The sequence below is a fragment of the Carcharodon carcharias genome, chromosome 6, assembly GCF_017639515.1.
Source record: "Carcharodon carcharias isolate sCarCar2 chromosome 6, sCarCar2.pri, whole genome shotgun sequence".
NCBI lineage: Eukaryota > Metazoa > Chordata > Chondrichthyes > Lamniformes > Lamnidae > Carcharodon > Carcharodon carcharias.
This window is the reverse complement of record NC_054472.1, coordinates 68,891,331-68,909,870: the sequence shown is the minus strand read 5'-3', so window position 1 is coordinate 68,909,870 and position 18,540 is coordinate 68,891,331. Positions and strand designations below refer to the sequence as shown.

General features: G+C 44.7%; 1 protein-coding gene across 1 annotated transcript in view; it reads left to right on the top strand.

Annotated features, from left to right (window-relative positions):
- Nucleotides 1-18,540, top strand: part of LOC121278703 — a 69,168-nt gene that overhangs the window by 36,803 nt on the left and 13,825 nt on the right. The gene's annotated exons all lie outside the window — the stretch shown is intronic.

Below are 18,540 nucleotides of genomic sequence, written 5' to 3'. Positions count from 1 at the left end.
CCCAAAAGCCTGTCCACCTTCTACAAGGCACAAGTCAAGAGTGTGATGGAATACTCCCCACTTGCCTGGATGAGTGCAGCTCCCACAACACTGAAAAAGCTTGACACTGTCCAGGACAAAGCAGCCCATTTGATTGGCACATCCACAAAGATTCACTCCCTCCGCCACCGACGCACAGTAGCAGCAGGGAGTACCACTTACAAGATGCACTGCAGGAATTCACCAAGGCTCCTTCAACAGCACCTTCCAAACCTACGACCACTACCACCTAGAAGGACAAGATGGGAACACCACCACCTGGAAGTTCCCCTCCAAGTCACTCACATCCGACTTGGGAAATTTATTGTTGTTCCTTCACTGTCACTGGGTCAAAATCCTGGAACTCCCTCCCTAACAGCACTGCGGGTGTACTCACACCACATGGACTGCAGTGGTTCAGGAAGGCAGCTCACCACCACCTTTTCAAGGGCAACTAGGGATGGCTCAGCCAGTGAAGCCAACATCTTGTGAATGAATTAAAAAAAAAATTTCAATGATTTGGATGAGGGAACCAAATGTAATATTTCCAAGTTTTCTAATGACGTAAAACGATGTAAGTGGTGAGGAGGGTTTTAAGAGGCTTCAAGGTGATTTAGACAGGTTGAGTGAGTGGGCAAATACATGGCAGATGCAGTATGATGTGGAGAAATGTGAAATTATCCACTTTGGTAGGAAAAACAGAAGGGAAGAGTTTTTTTTTATATTAAATCTTTTCGCTCTGAAGAAGGGTCATTTAGACTTGAAACATTAATTCTGTTTCTCTCTCCACAGATGCTGTCGGACCTGCTGAGTTTTTCCAGCATTTTCTGTTTTTATTTCAGATTTCCAGCAATTGCAGTATTTTGCTTTTATATTATTTAATTGGTGATAGATTGGGAAATATTGTTGTACCTGGGTGTCCTTGTACACCAATCACTGAAAGCAAGCATGCAGGTACAGGAAGCAGTTAAGGAGGCAATGGTATGTTGGCCAATGGTATGTTGGCCTTCATTGCGAGAGGACTTGAGTACAGGATCAAGGATGCCTTACTGCAGTTGTTCAGGGCCTTGGTGAGACCACACCAGGAATAGTGTGTGCAGTTTTGGTCTCCTTACCTAAGAAAGGATATACATGCCATAGAGGGAGTGCAGCGAAGGTTCACCAGACTGATTCCTGAGATGGCAGGATTGTCGTACGTGGAGAAATTGGGCTGATTAGGCCTGTATTCACTGGAATTTAGAAGAATGAGAGAGGATCTCATTGAAACGTATAAAATTCTGAAAGGGATGGACAGACTGGATGCAGGGATGATGTTTCATCTGGCTGAGGGGCCTAAAGTAAGGGGACTCAATCTCAGGATACAGGATAGGCCATTTAGGACTAAGATGAGGAGGAACTACTGCGCTCAGAGGGTGGTGAACCTGTCGAATTCTCTACCACAGAAGGCTGTGGAGGCCAAGTCACTGAATATATTTAAGAAGGAAATAGATTTCTGGACTCTAAAGGCATCGAGGGGTATGGGGAGAGAGTGGGAATATGGCGTCAAGATAGAGGATCAACCATGATCATATTGAATGGCGCAGCAGGTTCGAAGGGCCAAATGACCTACTCCTGCTCCTATTTTCTATGTTTCTAAGTAATTAATCTTTGAACCGCCAAATGATATCTCCATTTACACAATATTCCTACGCAACAAAGAAACATTTTGACACTTTTGCTATTTAATTCCAATTTAAAAACTCCTCAATGACAAGAGCTAGGAATGTTGGACTCTTTTATCCCTCAATATGTACTTCATCCATCTTAATTCTAATTTGAAAATCATTCAGTGGTGACCTTTTAGATTTCAAGTGAATAAAATTTCTCTTTTCTAAATTTAGGGACAATGATGCTGGAAAAACATTTGGGTAATGTTGGCAGTTCACATTTTGAACTGAAGAAAAGTTACTCTCTACTGCAATGTGCATATAATGCGCCGGTATCATCAGTGATGAGAACATAGCGGTGGACAGAAGAAGCATTTACTAGGTCATTAATGTATATAAGAAATAGAAGCGGACCATGAAAGAACAATTCTTCTAACCCCATAATATCGTAACTTAGAAAGTAGAATAGAATGATCCAGAGTATCAAAGGCTTTACTGAGATCCATGAAAACCCTTACTACCTGTTCTTTCTGTGCTAAGGAGTTCGACCTTCTGTCAAAACCTGTCAGCAAATGTGACGTCAGTGGAATAATGCTGTCTGAAACTATGCTGACTTGAGTTCGACAGATTGTGACATAAGGAAAAGAAACAGTCTACGATTCGGCGGCCCAGCCAGAAGTCCATTGACTTCCGGCAGGACTGGACCATCCCCGGACCGGCGTGGGGCGCGGGGGCGGAAAATCCCGCCCTTTTGAAGAGCTCGGTGTTATGGAAATCGGGCGATAGTTACTGAGTAAGGACATGTCTTTTTCTACGAATTGGCATCACTTTTGAAGTTTTCATTTATGATGAAAATTGCTAGGTGGCAATGAGAGGTAGCAGATATGAGTAAGGGGGTCGACAATATTTAAGATAATCTCTTTCAATAGATCATTGCTTATTTCATCATGACCAGCAGAAATTCTTGTCCTGAGCGAATTAACAACTTTCAGTATTTCACCTCAGACAGTGGGAGTTATAAAAGAATGAATCAGTACAAGAATCAGCGAGGAACTCCTTAAAATATTTCGTACTCTATGGCATTTTGGAAGCTTGTTCACATCCAATATTTATGAAATAGCTAATAAAACCATTAGCAATTTCCTTAGGCTTGTCAAAAACTATATATATGTATTTTTGTTGTAATTGAACCGATTTTGACTCTCAGTAGATCGTTCAGAATTCACTGTGATTCAAACATGTTATCTTGGGAATTTTCTAATTTATTTGAAAAATAGTTTTTTCAAAACTCTGATAATATTTGTGAGCTTGTTGCTATATTGTTTATAGTTCTCCAAACTGTATGTAGCCTCACTAATCCCCTATACAGTTATAAGAATTATTTACTCTTATATTCCAATTCCTTTGTAACAAAAGCTAATTTACCATTTATTTTCCTAATGTTAATGCCCCAAAACGGAGATTTTAAAATGTTAAAAGCCCGAAACCCACCATCACCCTGGAAAATATAGGCCTTTTCTGCTCAATCTTTCCTCATACAACCCTCTGGGATGTAAAAAGACCAATTTTGTTTAATATCACAGATTTTGTTTAATTGCATGTGCACAAAGCTGTTGGAAGAATCCAGGAAGGAGATTGCAGACGTAATGAAAATTATGCCATCAGAGTGGCCTTTGTAACACCATTGATCAATGAAGGAGAGAGGAATGAAAGCAGTTATCTCTATGCAGTTAACCAAATGTCAATTACAGGCAAACTTTTAGTGGGTGACTTCAACCCCAGAGGTTTGGGTAGTTATAATTTGAAAACTTCCAAACCTAATCCCAATCCACCCACTTCTGGTTTTATTGGGTGACCAATCACTCAGGAAGGGCATCAATTGGTAAACCCTCCTCCAAATTTACATGCTTTTTATATATAACCCATTTTGGCAAGAGTTTTAGGGCAACCCTACAGACAAAAGAAGGCAAGAAGGGTTATATTCATAAGGTCAGTGAATTTACTGCACTGCCTGTGGACTAGAATGAGCAGCAGTGTTCCTATCTATCAAGTCTAACAAGTTTACCTACTTCTATACTCCTGATCTTTCCTGCAATCTTCATCACCCCACCCCCCGCCCCTCCACCCCTCCACCCTGGCCAGTGCTCACACAAGCTGCCGCGCAACTCTTCATTTCTCTGCTAGCCACAAGCTACCCCCCCCACAATCCCTCCCTACTGATCATGATCCCCTGATCACGATCTGTACCCACTAGCCACAATCTCCCCACCGTGATCTGATCCCTGCTGACAACAATCCCTTCCAACTACAATCTCCTGTCAAACCAAGATCTCTTTCTCTGCCCATGATCTGCGCCCTGCCAACCAAAACCCCTCTGTCCTCACTATGATCTTCATGACCACAATCTGCCCCCTCTACCATGTCTTCCTCCCCAACCATTATTCCCTCTAACCATAATCTGCCCCCAAAAACGATCATACTTGCCCCTTGATTTCTCCCTCCTTCCGTACCTACTCACTGCAGCTTGGCTGGGGCATTTTGCAGGCAGCCTGTCAGGCAGGAACCTGGTGAAAAAATGTAAACTCCAGGAAATTTGTACTTTATTCTCCCCTCCCCCCATACTCCCTCCTTGCAAATATCGAGGCCATAATTGGGGATGAATTAGTGGCCCATTTGAAAAACATATGTGCTAATTAAGGACAGTCAGCATGGATTTTCTAACTAGATTGGCTTGACAAATTTAATAAAACTTTAGAAGAGATAACTGATTGGAGAGATATGAGTGATTCAGTTTGTGTAGTGTTTATTGATTTTCAGAAGTTTGAAAAGGTGTCTCTCAAGAGATATGTTAGAAAAATCCCAGTGTCTAATATTGGATGAAATGCAGTCCTATGGATAGAAACATCGTTTATAGGCAGGAAACAAAGAGTAAGAATTAATTGGTTTTGCTCAATTAGAAAAAAAGCTGTTGAATGCTTTTGTTCTTAAGATACTTCGATGATTTAGATTTGCACACAAAGGAGCATAAATTCAAAGTTGGCTGATGACATAAAAATAGGGGACAGTGAAGACTTCAGGTAGTTAGGTTAGTGGAATAGGCAGACAAGTGGAAAATGCAATTTACGTGACTAAATATGAGGTAATATATGATGAGAGGAAATAAAAGAAGGGAATGGGCGTAAACACACAATAAAAAGACATGAATGAATAAGAAACCGAAAGATTCAAATATAAAATTTGCCAAAAGCATGAGTGTAGGTAAAGCCATGTAACAGGTCAACAGCTTCTTCATTTTATCAATATGTGCATAGAGAACAACAGTAAAGATATAATAATAAATCTGTACAAAGAATACATAGGCCACAGCTGGAGCATTGCATACACTTTTAGGGACCCAGTTACAGAAGGTACATTAAAGCCATGAAGAATCTACAACAAAGACGGCAGAGATGGGAAACTACAGTAATGAGGAAAGACTTGAAGTACTGGAACTATTCCCATTGGAGCAGAGAAGGCACAAAGGAGATTTTTTTAGCGAATTTTAAAATTATGAACAGTTATGATTTAAGTGAATAATGAAAGACTATTTCTATTGGCTGAGGAGTCAGTAATGATGACTTAAACAATTTCAAAGCCCGAATAATAGCATGAAGAGAGATATTTCTTTATATAGCAGGCTGTTGAGGCATGGAATACTACGTGACAAGGAGTGAATGATGCATTGTATCTGTTAAGGGAAAATAATGGATGAATATTCAAATAAAAGAATGCAAAGCTATGGGAAGAAAGCAGGGCAGTGAGATGGATTTTGAAATGCTCTGGCAAACAGTTAGCACAGACATGGTGGGTCAAATGATCCTTTCATGAACTGTAAAACTCTGTAGCTCTAAGGAACCAATCAAATTGAAGTTCCTGAAAGCCTAAAATTAACTTGAATCGCCAAGAAACAGCTTAGAATAATTAGGCTTCCATCATTACAAAATAAATTAGGAAAATGAATACTGCATATTATTTAAATGCTTACCTCATCTTCTTTACCCTAGATGGTCTTATTATTTTGTTTACTTGACAGAATAAGTGGAAATAGGTCAACTACAAATATATAATGACGACTGTTACTTATCTGCTTGTTCAATTTTCCTGGGAAATTCATTTAATTGATATTTTTAATTTAAAACAAGGTCTGATGTGATCCTATACTACTTTCAAAGACTGGTGAGAGAGCCTGTGGAGACATAGGACAAGTCATATTGCTAAAAGCAATGACCAAACTGGTTTATCTGTTCACCTCTTGCACACATTTCCAAAGTTTACCAAGATCTCAAGGCAAGGACAAATATTATTGCTGACATGGAAATCAGGATTTGCTCATGAGCAATGCTCCCCACAGCACAGAAGGTACTGTGCAGGTCTTGATCCAAGTTAAATACTGTGCAGCTGTGCAAAACAATTCAAAGGTACGACATATTAAAAAAAACTGGCTGCACACAATTAAATTTTACAGGGAACATTGCTGATGAGTGTGATTTAAAATAGGAGATTGAAATAATCAGTAGTAAAGCACACAAAAAGGTAACAATCAGTTTGCAATGTATCACAGAAACATCTCAAAATGATTCTAAATGCATGAATTTCATTGAAATGCAGTGACTGTTGTATGTAAAAATTTGACCGTCAATTAATACCCAGCACAGTCCCAAAAACACAATTGAAATTAATGCTCAGTTAACAATTTTAACAACTTGCTTTTATATAGCATTTCCTTCTTGAAGCCAGCTCCACAAGAATTCAGGCAAAAACTGCTGCAAAATCAACTGAGGTTGGCTGAAAACCGTCTCCCTGCCAGGTCTGTTTTCTGAACTCTCAAATGGCCAGCGTTCCTGAGAAGGACAACAAAAACTCTTCAAAGACACTGAAGCCTGGCAGCATTGACACTAATGAGCGGGAGGAGCTTGCTACCAATCATTCAAAATGGTGACAGCTTATCCATCAAGCTGCATCATGCTTTGAGTCACAACAGGCAGAATTTTTCGCTGAGCGGACGGGCTGACCAGCTCAAGCATAAAATGACGCGTGATGACGTCAAGCGAGCATCCCAATTTCATCGTGGACTCACGTGATATTTTGCTTGGCAGGAACGTGTGGGTGTCGGAGCCATGCCCGCCATTAATTAACAGGCCAGTTAAGCCCTTTGACAACCCAACTGGTGACGATTTAACATTGCTCGTGCGAGTTTTCGCTCATCGCATGGGCAAAACGGGCAGGCAGGCAGGCCACAATTTGCAAAACCTCATCCATGGGCAGGATAAGAAGGGTCAGCACCATTGTCAATGTGAGTAGTGAGGAGTTAGGAGATAACTTGCTGCTGGTGTCTTATTGGTACCTGGCAGCTTACTCTCTGATCGGGGCGTCATTCTTAGCATTTCCAGGCTTCATTTCTGGACTCATTGGTGTCTTCCAGGCCCCCTGAGGATTCAGACCGTGTGGACCCTTCCAAGTATCAGACAGCCTTTTGTTATCCTGGTAATGGGAACTGTGGTCTCTGCTGGAGGCACCTCCTCACAGGAGGAAAAGATGGGCAGAAGGGAGAGGAGGCCAGAAGTCCCAATCCAGCTTCCAGGGGAAGGACCTGGGAGGAAAGGTGCAGGCACAGGGCCAGCAGGAAGTCCAAGGCAGAAGGGGCTGCAGAAGATGCCACTATCTTGCTGCTAGGGTTTACAGGTGGCGATGCAGCTACCTCAATATGTCTGAGGTGCAATGCCGAAGGAGGCTCCGCCTCTCAAGGGAGACAGTGACCTCCATTTGTCAGATGATCATGCCTCAGATCAGCTCCGACTGTGTGGGTGGGTACACCATGCCAGTGACTCTGAATGTCACAGTGGCCCTCAACTTCTATGCCTCCAGCTCTTTCCAGGGGTCAGTGAGGGATCTGTGTGGAGTCTCCCAACCAGCTGTCCACAGTTGTGTCAAGCTGGTGACAGAAGCTCTGTTCAGGCAGGTATTAACTTTCCTTCATTTTCATGCGGACGAGGCCAGCCAGGCACAGTGAGCCAGAGGCTTTGCGGCAATTGCTGGCTTCTCCCGCGTCCAGGGTGCAATAGACTGCACACATGTGGTCATCAAGGCACCAGCAGATGAGTCCAGTGCCTTTGTCAACAGGAAGGGCTTCCACTTCATGAATGTGCAGATAGTGTGTGATCACAGGCTGCTGATTCTTCAAGTCTGTGCAAGGCATCCTGGCAGCGCCCATGGTGCCTACATCCTCAGACACTCCCTGATGTCGAGGCTCTCCAATGCTCCAGCCTGACTAGATGGATGGCTTCTGGGTGACAAGGGCTATCCCACGAAAAGGTGGCTCATGACGCCTCTCCACCACCCGTGAACAGAAACGGAGCAGCGGTACAACAGGAGCCATGGATCCACAAGGGAGATGGCAGAGAAAACTATAGGTCTTCTCAAGATGCTCTTTCGATGCCTGGACTGTTCAGGGGGAACACTACAATATCCTCCCAGAGTGGCTGTCACTGATAGTGATTGCATGCTGCGCTCTCCAAAATCTGGTACTGGCAAGGGGGTCCCACTGGAGGAAGAAGATTTTGACGCAGCTGCACTGGCCACAGAGGATTCATTCAATAGTGAGCCAGAAGAGAAGCTTGGTGAGGAGAACGCCGAGGGTGTGGAGCCAGACTTCGGTAACCTCCAGGGAGGCTGGGACACCAGGGATGCCTTGATCCAATGCTACCTCAGCTGGGCTGCCAAATAAGAACTACCACCTCAGGCCAAGGCTGCCGCCTCCATCGTGGATCACAGAAATGACCCTTTCCTTGGTCCCCAAGATACACTCAGTGCCTCTGCAATAAAGTTTCGAAACACCCACATTCGGCGTTATATACCGGCCTACCCTGCACCTACAAAATAAATGAAGCATACTTAGGCCAATAACATGAAAACAAATGTAATTTTATGTTGGAACTCACATAGTCTTGAACAGAAAAAAACCCAGTGTTGATAGTCACGCTATTAAAAAAAAAGATAAAATGGGGGAACAAAAGATCACCAGTGACCAGTCCCTCTTGTGCTTAAGGTGCTTTAAGCTTACATTTATGGGTGCTATGTCTAGGTTCTCCCCCCTCACTGGCACCGGCATTGGAGACAGCCTACTGGCTCTGCTGTCCTGTTGGCTTTGTTGACATTGCCAGTCATCCTCTGGCCAGTGAAGCCAATGCTGGCCCCATTTGGGAGGGAGCGGCCAGTGCCCTCAGTCGCCGCAGCCTCATCAGATGCCTCGGTCACTGGCAGAGAGGTGGAGGAGCTGCTACCATCATCCAGAGCGCCTGGAGAGGAGCCTGCAGAGACGACAGGCAGCTCGTGCTCCAACATGAGGTCACTCTGAACCTCCCTGCTCACCATTGATGGATGGGCATCCAGCTGGGATACTAGGTGCCCCATCCATCTCACACACGGACACTGACCAGTTGAGGTCAGTGCCTGTGTGAGGTCTTGCAGGTCCGAGCACAGCCCCAGGAGCCCCTGATTCAGCTCCTGGAAGAGCCTCTCCATGAGAGCCACCACTCTGTCCATGGAGGAGGCATTGCGCTCGGCCATGAGGGCCAACGCAGTGCCCATGCTCCACAGGGACTCCTCCAAAACAGAGACCATGGCATGCATACCCTTTTGGATCTCCGCCAGATCCTCCTGCACACCCTGCTGGATATCCAGCAGTTGCTGCCTAATGGATGACTCCAGGGCTCATCATTAGCCTTCAGCTGAGCATCGTCCTGATCCCCAGCAGTCCTCCAACTGCCGGTGCCCTGGGCCCTCTCTGTCTCTGCCTGCTCCTCAAGCAAGTGTGAGGTGCCCTCATCAATGTGCACCAAGATACTGGCAGCTGAACTTATGCCCACCGAAGTGCTGATATCTGCGCTGGTGCCTGGTTCAGAGAGCAGGTATGGTGCAGGTGCTTGGGGAGATTGCCGGTCCTCCGGGGTCAGGCGTGGCCCTTCAGGGTCTGGAGAGCGCACGCCTACTGGCAAACCTAAAAGGGAGAAGAAGGACATGTCATTAGTTAAAGTCATCACACTATCAATGTGCATGCCAGGCACCCTGGTGAGACAATGGAAATCTGCAGCATGGTGCCCTCGTCTTTCAATGATCAATGGGGATTCCAGGTTCGAGGCTCACATCAGTGAAGAGACTACTCTAGAATGGTTGCATTAGCTGAAATTCTCACCTCAGTGCACTGACACCCCAGCTTCACCACGGCCGCTTGACCGAGGTGCATGGCGCCTCTTGAGCTCCAAGGCCTCTTGCTCACAGTGGGAGAGGATGAGGAAGTGACAAAATGGGGGAACATGGTGAGTGACCTCTCAATATTGTTATGGGATGTCTTCTCCTGAAAGGACAGAGGAGCATTGATTAGCCCGGTCTATACCTGCAGCACCATTGCAGCCTGGCCAACCCCAGCTGAGAAGCACCTCATAGGGCAGATCCGGGTTCTGGCCCTCAAGGCACAAGGCACTCAGTCAAAGCAGCCAGCACTCACCCCCTTGGCTATCTCCAGAATGATTGACAGTTGGCACTCACACTCTAACACCCCTGAGCTCCACAGGGGGACGGCCAGCCCAAAGCAATTGAATACATTGAGCCATCCAGGCAGCAGGTCATTGAAGCGCTTCCAGCACTGCACCCACGTGCACCGCACCACTCCATGGCTGCTCACCTGGGCTGCCACCTCCTCCCATGCCTTCTTGGTGAGGTGCGGTGGCCTCCTCCTGCCATCTCTGAGGATAAGGGCATCCCTTCTGGCAGCCACCTCCAGCAGGGCAGCGAGGCACTCGTTGGAAAAATGGAGGGCTGGATGCCCCCTCTCATCCCCGACCTACCCTTCCACCTGGTGTTTGTTGACACACTGAACTCCATCCTTGCAGCAGCAGACCGATGCCCTTACTTGGTAGCCTTCCAGGGGCTGCCTGGGCCGTTTTTAAACAGGCCGCCACCCCCACTCGGCCCCTCCTGGCCAGTGATGAGCCACGTTTCTCGTTGGGCGGACCGTAATTGGCCCGCCAGCATGAAATTGTGGTTGGGCCCCTATCACGGGCAGCAAAATTCTGCCCAATGTCTTAATGTTGAGGCTGAGTGATGGCAGAGAAGGAAAGAAAAGGAAGCAAATTCTGCACTCCAGATCCCACTACCTAATGGAATGTCCTGCCCCATCTGCCAAAAGATCTGTGGGTCGAGAATCAGCCTGTTCAGTCACATGAAGACTCTTGGCAGAAACTCACAACCCGGAGTAGACGTCATCCTCGAATCGAGGGACAGCTGGCAACAATGACGATAATGTAAAGAATTTCCAATGGCTGAGTCATATCTTAAGTTAGCAGCATAAAGAAAATTTGAAGAAATTAGGAAGGGTAGCCAATAACTAGACTGAAGAGATGAATTTTATAGAGGCTTTTAAAGGTAGAGAGAGGAGTACAGAAGCAGAGTGTTTTAGGAAGGAAGTTGCAAAGAACGGTGTGTTACGGTCTCCTTGGGAGAACCATAAACCAAAATAACCAAATTTACCAAATGACCCTGAAATGAGGAAATTACCAACAATTTCAATTTTTGTAATTTTATAAGAACTTTAACACAAATCAGAATCAACACAATTTAAGTATGAATTAACAGTCAAATGACACTTCAAATAAAAAGGTAAATTTCACTTTAAATAGTCAATATAACAAAGATACATCTTACATGACCACAAGCGCTGCATCACTTCCCATAGACATGTGGCACCACTTGAAGTTCTAAAGTTCTCTAAGTCAGCCTCTGGTATGTAGGATCTCTCACTTTCCCACTCAATCGATTTGGCCCTTGAGTCACATTCACTGCAGCCACATTCTATCTGAGGTCCTGGGAGACAGTTGTTACTGGAACAGCATACTCCTGCAGAATCTCCTAGGTTCACTACAGTCTAGATGGCACAGTTTCCCTCGAGATTCCTTTATCTAACCTCTTTAATAAACTCTGTTAAATGGTCTGGTTGGCTCTGGCAAAACTGAAGCAGTAAACTTGTCTAATTCACAGGCCCTGCTCTAACCCTTTCTTCGGCCTTCTGTCACGTTTAAGTGTATTACACACAGCTCCTTGTAACTGTGCCTTCTCTGTTCTCGTTTCTGCCACAGCTTTCTTTTGTCTGCAGCTGTGCTTTGTGTTCAGTCACACGGCTTCCTTCCCAACATCCTTCTTGTTTGCACTGCTTCTAGAGGGAGAATTTCTATGTCAGCGTGCGGGGGTGGACTTCTGCGAAAGAGGGCAGAAGTCTCCCTGAGGCAACTCCATGCCTCAGGGAGATTAAGTTCATATTGAGAATTTTTAATGAAGAAAGTTAAAAATCATTTACACATGTCCCCTCATGTGACAATGTCACATGAGCTGGGATATGTTTGTGAAAGGAGCAAAATTTATTTATTAATTTAATAAAACCTTCATGAAACCTCATCCTGCCCGTGGATGAGGTTTCATGAAAAATATGAAGGCCGCCTGGGCTCTTCGCCTGCCCGCCAACCTTAAGGTTGGATGAGCAGTTTTGAGAATGAGTTTAACTTGTTTATTAATTTGACAGATCGGTGGACACACATCCGGCGAACGGAAGATCTGAATGACATGCAGCAACGTCGAGACACACGCCTTACGTCACCGTGCGTCATTTTACGCACTACTGGGTGCGCACCATGCAGGGTGGGCCTTAATTGGCCCACCCACATAAAATGACGGCATGCAGCCGATCATGGGTGGCGATTGGCTCCACGCCCACTTGCCCGTGCCCGGTCCCGACCGGCTTGCCTGACAGCAAGAAAATTCTCCCCTAAGTCAAGGGTCGCCTGGTCACAGATTAGTATTTCTCATTGTTTAAACAAGTTACAATTGATCCCTTTAGAATTGATACAAACTCACACATTCTTAAAACTAATTACAGATTCCATTGACATTTTAAAGAAATTACAAATTTTCCTTACTGTATAGGCGGTAAAGAAGGCAAATAGTATGTTGGCCTTCATAGCCAGACGATTTACGTACAGGAGCAGGGATGTCTTGCTGCAATTATACAGGGCCTTGGTGAGACCACACCTGGAATATTGTGTGCAGTTTTGGTCTCCTTATCTGAGGAAGGATGTACTTGCTATTGAGGGAGTGCAGTGAAGGTTTACCCGACTGATTCTTGGGATGGCAGGACTGACAAATGAGGAGAAATTGAGTCAGATAGGATTATATTTGCTGGAGTTCAGAAGAATGAGAGGGTATCTCATAGAAACCTATAAAATTCTAACAGAACTAGACAGGGTAGATGCAGGAAAGATGTTCCCGATGGTGGGGGAGTCCAGAACCAGGGGTCACAGTCTGAGGTTACGGGGTAGACCGTTTAGGACTGAAATGAGAAGAAATTTCTTCACACAGAGAGTGGTGAGCCTGTGGAATTCGTTACCACAGAAAGTAGTTGAGGCCAAAACATTGTATGTTTTCAAGACGGAGTCAAATATAGCTCTTGGGGCGAAAGGGATCAAAGGGTATGGGGAGAAAGTGGGAACAGGCTATTGAGTTGGATAATCAGCCATAATCATAATGAATGGCGGAGCAGCCTCGAAGGGCCGATTGGCCTACTCCTGCTCCTAATTTCTATGTTTCTATGTATGCTTCTGGGTCAAAGGTTATCACAATAGGACTAAGGCAACTGAGGGGGCTCCAACCAGGAGTGGACTGATGTGAATGTTGATTCACAGAGCAATACAATGATATTTTAGCTCTTTGTTTTCTTTTCTAAACTGAGAAATGGACAAATTCTTGCATTTCTGAGGTTTTTTGGGTTTTTCTTCAAATAATCTATACTTGAACATCTTAGCGTTTTTAGGAATAGAAGAAACTACACTATAACACTCAAACTCGTAACATAAATTTTGAGATCTCACTCATATGAATGTTGTATCATACTGAAATGTCACTTAAGACCATACTTAAGATATAGAATACAAGTAAACTTACATTGCGTATGTATGGTGATTACTTGAATGTGAATATCAAAGCTACAGGAAGTGAATTTACTTTCTTATAGAAGGTCATTCTTGAAAGTGTCATTCTGTGTGAGTGTAGAGAATTTTTGGTGTACGACTTATGATCAAATCAGCCTGTACTCTCATCAATAATAACAACAATGTATTAAAGTCATGAACCATTCCAAGGTGCTTCACAGGAGCATTATAAAGAAAATCTGAAACATAAGACAATGTTGGAGTAGATGACCAAAAGCTTGGTCAAAGAGGTAAGTTTTAAGGAGCGTCTTAAAGGCAGAAAGGAAGGAAGATAGATGGAGAGATTTATTGATGAAATTCTAGAGCTTAGGAATAGGCACCTGAAGGCAAGGCCGTCAAATGCGACCACCAAAATTGTGGATAATCAACAGGCTTAGTTAAGTGTGGCTATCTTGGAGGGTTGTAGGGCTGGAGACGATTACAAGGATAGGGAGGGGCAAGGCCATTGAGGCATTTGATAAGAATTTTAAAACAGAGACATTGCTTGACTGGGTACCAAGGTAGGGCAGCGGACACAGAGATGATAGTGAACGGAACTCGCTGTAAGTAAGGACACGAAAAGCAAAGTTTTGAATGACCTTGAGTTTATGGAAGGTAGAATGTGGGACGCCAGCCAGGAGTGTGTGTTAGGTCTAGAGCTAACAGGCAGGTTGAAGGTCCCTGCAGCAGATAAGCATTGTCAGGTGTGGAGTCAAGTGATGTTACAGAGGTGGAATTAGATGATTTTAGTTATGGCATGAATAGGTGGTCGAAAACACATCTCAGGGTCAAATATGACAGCAAGGCAGTGAACAGACTGGTTAAACCTCAGGCAGTTGCAGGGAGGGGGATGGAGTCAGTGGATAGGGAATGGAGTTTGTAGCGGCGACTAAAGGCAATGGGTGGAATTTTCCATTTTTGAAACTAAAGGCATGTATCCCGCTGGTCGGAGTGGAGACAATTTGTGCCCGATTTCACACTCGGAAGCTAATTAATTATGCATAGGTGAATAGCTCTCAGAATCACATGGCGGGTTGGGATCGAATTCACCCGCTCTGCTGTTACCTAATGAGTCAGTTCTGACTCCATTTCAATGCAGTGACTGCTAAGAAGTTTGAAGGTGCCCCCTGAAAGGACCCCTTAGTCCAGCCACGGACTCCCACACTGTCTCTAACCCCTCCCATGCAGATTATTTTCCAGTTTTGATTTCAAACTGCATGATTGCTTCATGGATTCAAGATGGTGGTTCACCATTTTTATTTTGAGACCAGCTTTGACCCTCCCCCTGTCAGTGTTTGGATCCCTCCAATCTTCCTGGGAACCTCACGAAGTACAGGTAGATCTCCCACCGATTGTTTTCCAGCCTCCCCCAGTAACCCTGGATCCCATTGTCATTGTAGTGAATGTTCCAGCCCTTCTCCCTGAATCCATCAATGTTGATGGATGATGATGCCTCACGTGGACCTCACCCCTCCCCATCTTGAGGCTGTGTGCATGGTCACCTACAGAGAAGATCCCACCCAGGAAAGTTTCAAGTACCCCCAACCCACTCTATTACCCCTTCCCCATTTACAGGCTGCAGATACCTCCCCTAACCATGACCATCCCATCTGTAGCCCAGTACTGAGCCAGACAAGCCCATCGCCACTGACTATGAACATGCCCCGCAAACTAAGCCAAGCATTATTCTAATTGAGCACACAAGCCTTGCCCCTCCCTGGAGCAAGAATGCAATTTGTGAGCCATGTATAGCCCTGTAGCATGGTCCGCAAAGCCTCAGGACTACCTTTAATCTCTACTCTGACTTGTTGGCCCAGATCAGGAAATTTGACTGTCTTTCAGTGGACTCCCCCATTCCCTCATGACTGATCACAACACAGTCTCCCTTTCCCCCCATGCCCCAAACCGCCCCCATCCTTCATGAATCACTGTGCAACCCATCCCTCGTGCCACGCTAACACACACCCCTGCTTCCTGTTCCGGAGTCTGCGTACATCCCCTCACATTCATACAGTTTGACTCCCATCCACTCCCTTGGGTGTCAGCATTCTGGTCTTCCATGTCAAGCTCCAGCTTCCCCATCCTTGGTCTCCCCTCTGCCTGCCATCATTCCCTCTCCCACCCCCCTTCCAACACTTGCCTCTCCGGTATCCTCCCCCACCCCCTCCCTGCCCCCACCCCTGTCGCAATGACTGACTCTGTTTGAGGGTGCAGTCCTGTCTGAGAGCCACTGCACAGTGGTGTCCTCCTGGAGTACAGAGGCACCCACCATGAGCAGGCCAACCCTACAACTCTAACAGTGTGGCATTCCACAGCCACCACTAAAAAATGGAGCAGTGCTGTTGCAGGTCGGCTTTGAATGTTGCACTCACCTCAAAGCTATGAGTAAAGAGAGGGCAGACAAATGCACGCCACTCATTTTCAAATGTGTTTCAGACCAGTCTGAATTCCCACTGGTGAGACACAAGATTGGAAGGTGGAACATGATTCCGGCGAGTAACATATTTAATGAGCATTCATGAGATGCTAATGCATGCAAATGGCATTTCCGACACTGATCAGCGGGATACCCAGCCCGCCATGAAATGGGTGGTGGGAAATTCCAAACTCCCCACCAGCGGAAATTGATTTTTGGCCTTTCTCCAAATTTTCCACGAAACTCACTGCAGGCAGGAGTGGAAAGTTACACCCAATGACTTTGGTCCTACCAATATTTAATGGGAGAAAATGTCTCTTCATCCAGTACTGGATGTTGGACAAGCAATCTAATAATTCAGGGACACTGGAAGACTCAAGAGAGGTGGTGGTTAGTTAGAGCTGGATGTCATCTTCATAAAAGAGGAAATTGATGTGTTTTTAGATGATGTTGCCAAGGGGAAATATGTCAGTGAAAAATGGGTGCTGGATCAAGATTAAATCCTTGGAGTCCACCAGAGGTAAAGATGCCAGAGTGGGAAGAGAATCCATTACAAGTGATAGTCTGGATATGATTGGATAGAGAAGAATGGCAAGTGCAGTCCCATGCAGCTGGAAAACAGTGGAGAGGCATTGGAGGAGGATGGTGTTGTCAACCATACCAAAAGCTGCAAATAGGTCAAGTAGGATGAGGAGAGTAAATTTGCCTTTGCCACAATCACAGAGGATGTCATTTGCAACTTAGCTAAGAGCCATTTTGATGCTGTGGGCAGGGGTGGAAACCCAATTGGAGGGATTCAAACAAGGATCTCTGGAATCTTCAAATCAGCGCAGACACAATGGGCCAAGTGGCCTCTTTCTGTACCGTCAACTTTCTAAGATTCTAAAGATGGGCGTGGATTTTGGAGGCAATAACACATTCAAGAGCTTGGAGAGGAATGGGATGTTGGTAATGGGATGGTAGTTTGCAAGGGTGGTGAGGTCAAGTGTTGATTTTTTGAGGCGAGGGTTTCTGGTGGTATGTTTAAAGGAGAGATTGACAGCACCTGAAGGGAGGAAACCATTAATAATATTAGATAACATGGGGACCAAGAAGGGAAGTTGAGTGATCAGCACTTTCATAAGTAGAAGGCCAAGAGAGCAAGAAGTGGGTCTCCTGGACAAGCTGAGTACGGAAAGGTCATGAGGCAAATTACGAGAGAAATTAGAGAAATATGAAAGTTCAGGGCTGGGGCAGGGAAGAACTACAGAGGATGTTTGGCTCAGTGGACTAGTTGAAGGAAAGTAACAGAGGCAGTTGATTGGATGGTCTCAATCTTAATGACAAAGAAGTTCATTAGCTCCTTACACTTATTGTTGGAGATAATGATGGAGGAGACAGGGAAAAAGATCATTTGGCAGTGCAGAAAAAAAGCCAATGGTTATCTTTGCCTTCCAGGAAGATTCTGGAACATAGAGCAGTTTTAGGAAGTGAGAGCAGGATCTTATAGTTCTTCAGCCGCATCTAGAGATGAGTAGTTAAACCAGTTATCTGCCATATCTGGTCAAGTCTGCATCCTTTGGACTTAAGATAGCAGAGATAAAGGCCGTACCAGGAGAATGGCCAGGATGAGAGGGAGTAATGGCTTTAGTGTGGACAATGGCTTCAAAGCTGAAACTAAGGGTACGGTTGAGCGAATCAATACCTGTAGAAATGTTTTGGTGAATGGAGGACTAAAGGATAGATGGTTGGGATTTTGCAAGTGCAGCTATAAGTGAATTGGAGGATAGATTTTTTTCCAGGGTCAGAGAAGGGGTAGGGCTAGTGATATAAAGGGGAATGTGAAAGGAAAGTCATATGAGAAAGTGATCAGAGATGTCTTTATTGATGATTGAAACAATTGTGTTTCAAACAATTTGCTCTTAATATTCAGTTGTTAATATTTCTCCATCAATGTTTTTGAAAATAATTTAGATTGGTTCAATTATAGAGGGATTCTTTCATAGTGAAGTTTTAATTGGCACTGTCATGAACTTATAATTAGGGTAAATGATTTATTTTGTTGTCACTCAAATCTGCTCACAAAGCCGCATTTTCTCTGCCTCCAAGACTTTTAATCCAGAATTAACACAGGAGATAAATTATGCCACACACAGTAAGTGTGGAGTTTATTGTGGGATTGCCATAAATTATTTGGCATGCTAATATCCTTAAACCTAGCCCAGAGATACTGGAGGTATCACACTGCCAAAGAGTGCACAGCCATTATATAAATGGAAAAATGTAACATGCATTTTCAATAAAACAAATCATATGAATGGAGGATGGAAATTCTATACATGAAGGAGAGTATTTTTCATACAACAGCAATCAACAGATTAAGTGGAAATATTTGCACAAGTACCATCCATAGCAGATTGTTTTGTTAAAT